Here is a 5766-nt window from a genome sequence, read left to right on the forward strand (position 1 = left end):
AATATAAATACAATCTTACGTTTATTCCTCACAGGTTTTATGAAATCTCTTGGGCAACTTATTTAAATTATCTGTGCTTTTTTTTTTCTAACTGAAAAGAATGGGATAATGGTGTCTCCTTTACATGAGGTTGATGGTAAGTGTTGCAATGTGCTCAGCACAGTGCCAGGCCCCTGGTAAAGATTCAGGTGCCAGTAGCTAAAGTCTTCCCTCCCTGCCCCAGGAAAGGGAGTGAATATGAGCTCAGAGACATCAAGAAGTATTTGGAGAGCTCAGGGCTGTCAGAGTGGAGACCATGCCTGAACCTTTCTGCTCAAGATACTAGGGCACAGAGTCCACACATGTGAGCAATCCCAATAAGAAGGCTGCCAACCACATGTTCATTCACATCCCAAGCACACCACCCAATGTAGCCTCCTTAGCACCTTGGAAAAGCCCTGTCACATACTGCCTTCTTCAAAAATTTCATTTCCCTTCCCATATGCTTAATGTTTTTCATTATATAATGGAAACCCATGGGAAAACTTGGAAAGAAAAGAGCTGTGATCCATCCCTTCCACCAAGAACATACTTTCTTCTAAGGAACAGAAGTTGTGTGGATGCAGGTAGACCTTTTACACTGGGACAAGTTACTCCAGCATTTTTACCTGCATGTTCTGAGTCAGTTAGAGTGCATCAGTCCTTTCAGCAGAACCTGCCATACGCACTTAACCTTTTGTGGCTCAGGTGTGCCAAGGCAAAAAAAAAATGGCCCAAATGGAGGAACAGATCAAAGCTCCAGAACAAATACAACTAAGCAACAAAGAGACAGCCAGCTTATCAGATGCACAGTTCAAAGCACTGGTGATCAGGATGCTCACAGAATTGGTTGAATTTGGTTGCAAATTAGATGAAAAAATGAAGGCTACGATAAGAGAAATGAAGAAAAATGCACAGGAAACCAATAGTGAAGGGAAGGAAACTGGAACTCAGATCAACGGTATGGACCAGAAGGAATAAAGGAACATCCAAACAAAAGAATAAAGAAACAAGAATTCAAAAAATTGAGGAGAGGCTTAGGAACATCCAGGACATCTTTAAATGTTCCAACATTCGAATCATAAGGGTACCAGAAGGAGAAGAGGAAGAGCAAGAAATCAAAAACTTATTTGAACAAATAATGAAGGAGAACTTTCCCAATCTGGCAAAGGAAAGAGGCTTCCAGGAAGTCCAGGAAGCTCAGAGAGTCCCAAAGAAGTTGGACCCAAGGAGGAACATAACAAGGCACATCATAATTACATTAGCCAAGATTAAAGGTAAGGAGAGAATCCTAAAAGCAGCAAGAGAAAAGGAGACAGTTACCTACAAAGGAGTTCCCATAAGACTGTCAACTAATTCCTCAAAAGAGACCTTGCAGCAAGAAGGGGCTGGAAAGAAGTATTCCAAGTCATGAAAGGCAAGAACCTACATCCATGATTACTCTATCCAGCAAAGCTTTCATTTAGAATGGAAGGGCAGATAAAGTGCTACTCAGATAAGGTCAAGTTAAAGGAGTTCATCATCACCAAGCCGTTATTATACGAAATGTTAAAGGGATTTATCTAAGAAAAAGAAGATAAAAAAAATATGAACAGTAAAATGACAACAAACTCACAGTTATTAACAACCACACCTAAAACAAAAATTAAGCAAACTAGAACAGAAACAGAACCACAGAAATGGAGATCACATAGAGAGTTATCAGCAGGAGAATTGGAGGGGGAGATGGGGGAAAAGGTACAGAGAATAAGTAGCATAGATGGTAGGTAGAAAATAGGCAGGGGGAGGTTAAGAATAGTATAGGAAATGGAGAAGCCAAAGAACTTACATGTATGACCCATGGGCATAAACTAAAGTGGAGGCAGTGGGGGAGATGTGGGTAGGAGGGGCTGTGCAGGGCAGAGGGGAATAAAGGGGGAAATGGGACAACTGTAATAGCATAATCAATAAAATATATAATTTTAAAAAAGAAACCCATTGTGCCCACTTTCCTGAGCTTTAAGATCTATTCTTCCCCTTACAGAGCTGGACCTTCCAATCAATCAGATCCTCTTTCATAGTATTTGTTGATCTGATAATTTCCTTTTGCACTAACATGCTTTAATGCTGTCTATGGACAAGACTCCCTTCTGAAAATCTCAGTACATTGAAGTGAGACTGAATCTCACCTCACTCTCAGTGGTCCAGGGGAAGAGATTCAGCCTCACTTCCATGTATTGGAATTAGAAAGATAGGAAGAATGACTACACTCTGATCATATTGTCACCTCCCCATACTGCCATAGCACTGCACTGAGAGACCCCCTGGACCTATGGTTTCCCCAGGAAAAAGAGAGCCACAGTGGACTTCCAGCCTCTCTCAGCATTAAGAGACACCTCCTAGGAAGCCCATTCTGATTTCTCCTAATCAGGATTTCAGAAAATATCTTCAGGGATTGATAGTGTAATTGGATTCAGTTGGGGAAGGCAGGTGAGTATTACAGCAAGCAGCACTCAGATATTAGCTGATTATGACCTTCTATCAGTGGTCCCTGAATAGAGATCTCAGCCAGTGTTTCTTCCCATCTGCAAAGAAAAGCCAGTGGTCCTATCTGGACAAGAAGCTTGTTGGGCAGTTCAGCCTGATTCAGGGCTCTAGCCAATGAGCCAGACAAGCTCAAAGCCTGTTGTACATCATCACCTTGGCAGAAAAGAAAATTCTACTCCTATCTACTGGTGACTATAGCCCTCAGTTCTTCTTAACTAAGAAGCCTAATCAGAATACCCTAGAAGCTGCATAGCCCTTCCTACTGTCCTGCTTACCATGGCACTCAAGAGACTATAGCCAGAAAATCTTCCCATCTGCAGACCCAAACCAGTGGCTCAGAGTGACCATGAAACATGGTGGGCAGTTCCACCTATTTCAGGTCTCTAGCAAATGACCCATTATGACCTTCAATCTATTCTGCAGCCCTGCTTAGGTAGGGAAATGGATTCATGGCCCCAACCTACTGATGACTAGAGCATGAGAAAACATTACCAAAGAATCAGGACAACTACTGAGCTAATTCTACAGCCATACCTGGGCATGGAACCAAGAAAGCTGTGGTTCCTAAAAGTTCCCAGTTAATGGCACTCCACCCAGAGGTTGATCAATGGCCTCACACAAAATAGACACCAATAGCAAATACCTTTTGTGCTGATTTGTCCAGAAGCTCAAGCTGAGCTGACTAGTGAAGGACTGTCTCCACCAAAACAAACCTATAAATTTGGGAAGAAGAGATTACTAACTCAAATGTGCGGATACCAATACAAAAAAAAAAAAATCAGGGATCACAAAGAACCAGGTGAACATGATGTGACAAAAAAAACCTAATCAATCTCCAATAACTGACCCTAAAAATGGAGATCTATGAACTTTGTGACAAATAATTCAGGATAATCTCACTTTAAAAATATATAAAGATCTACATTATAAAGAACTTCCAGGACACACAGACACACAACTAAATAAAATGAGAAAATCAACAAATAGAAATCATCAAAAGAGCAAATAGAAACCTAGAGCTGAAGAATAAAATGATTGTAATAAAGAATATAATGACAGTGCTAAAGAATACAATGGAGAGCTGAAACAGCAAACTCAAGTAAATAAAAGAAATAGTGAACTAATAGATAAGTCTTGAAATTACCCTGTAAGTGGAACAAAAACTAAAAAATTAAAGGAGTAAAAAAATACTGTGTTATGACACATCATGAACAGAAAAAATATATAAATTATGGGAATGTCAAAATATGAGAGAAAAATAGGAAAGTACTTTTAAAAAATAAAGTTATAAAAGTTATCAAATATGGAGAGAAGTGAACATCCAAATTCATGAGGCCCAAAGGATCCCAGATATGTTGAGCCTGAAAAAGGTACACTGAAACACATTATAACTAAATTGCCATTAGAATTTTGAAAGCAGCAAGAGAAAATTTAGTCATCACATACATGGAAGCCTCAAAAACATTTAGGTTTGATTTCTCAATAGAAACTTGCTAGTCCACTTTACTACAGCATGGATGGAACTGGAGACTATTATGCTTATTAAAATAAGCCAGGCAGTGGAAGACAAACACCATATGATCTCACCTATAAGTGGAACCTAATCAACAAAACAAATGAACTAAATAAAACCAGAGACATGGAAATTGACAGTGACCAGAGGAGAGGGAGAGGGGGATAATGGGGGAAAGAAAGAGAAGGGTCAAGTCAAGGAACATGTATAAAAGACCCATGAACAAGCACAATGGGGTGAGGATTGATTATGGGAGCAAGGGTGTGGACAGGGCAAGGGAGAGCAACAGGGGAAAAATTGAGACAACTGTAATTGAACAATAATAAAAAAGGATAATAATAAAAGAACTCCAAACACACACACACACACACACACACACACGAAGCTTGCCAGTCCAGAAGAGGGGGATAAAAGATATGTGTTGAATGGGGGAAAACCCTGTCAATTGAAAATACTATCCCCAACAAAACTGTTCTTCAGAAATAAAAGAGTGCTATAAATATTCCCAACAAACAAAGCTGAGAGATTTCATCACCAGCAAACATGCCTTACAAGAAATGTTAAAGTATGTTGATCGAGCAAAAATAAAAGATGGTAATTAACATCATGAAAATATTAATGTATTTGTAAAACTCACTGGTAATATAAATACATTGTCAAAGTCAAATTCTCAACATTATAGTACATAATTCAGGTACAATGTTAATTTAGAAGTTTTAAAAAAATTTTAAGCCAAAAATATTCAAAACTGTAACTGCGGTAATTTGTTATTAAATACACAATATTAAAAAAGTGTTAGTTTAACATTGATAACCTAAAATATGAGGGATAGAGAAGTAAAAGGATAAAGCTCATATATATTATAGATGTTAAGGTATTATCAGCTTAAAATCTGAATGTGAAGATGTTATCAGCTTAAAATAGGATGTTGTAAATATAAGATATTTTATGTAATCCTAACAATAACTACAAATAAAAAGGCTATAGTGGAGAAACAAAAGATTATGAAAAAGGAATCCAAGCATACCCCTACAAAGAGTCATCGAATGACAAAATAACAACAAAATAAGGAAGAATGCATCTACAAAACAGAAAACAATAAACAAAATGCCAACAATAAGTCATTTCCTATAAATAATTACTTTAACATAAAGGAACTAATTATTCAAATTAAAAGACACAGAATGGCAGAAGAAATTAATAAATAAATTCCAGCCCTGGCTGGCATGGTTCAGTGGATTGAGTGCCAGCCTACAAACCAAAGGGTTGCCCATTCTATTCCTAGTCTAGGGCACATGCTTGGATTGTGGGCCAGGACCCCCCAAGAGGGCACCATGTGAGAGGCAACCACACATTGACATTTCTCTCCCTCCCTTTCTCCCTCTTTTCCCCTCTATCTAAAAATAAATAAAACAGGTGAGGGAGGTTGGAAGGATTGGGGTGGTGGGAGGGGTGGGGGGGGAAAGGCAGAATTTGTACTTGAACAACAATAAAAAACTGATTAAAACAAATAAATAAATAAAATCTTTATAAGTAAATAAATAAATTCAAATGATATGCTGCCTACAACAGACTCACATTAGTTTTAAAGACACACATACACCAAGAGTGAAAAAATAGAAAAAGATATTTCAAGTAAATGGTAACATAAGACAATGTTAGCTTTACTTACATAAAGCAAAATAGGCTCTAAGACAAAAATGATCAAG

Source organism: Phyllostomus discolor, chromosome 5, assembly GCF_004126475.2.
Source record: "Phyllostomus discolor isolate MPI-MPIP mPhyDis1 chromosome 5, mPhyDis1.pri.v3, whole genome shotgun sequence".
Taxonomy (NCBI): domain Eukaryota; kingdom Metazoa; phylum Chordata; class Mammalia; order Chiroptera; family Phyllostomidae; genus Phyllostomus; species Phyllostomus discolor.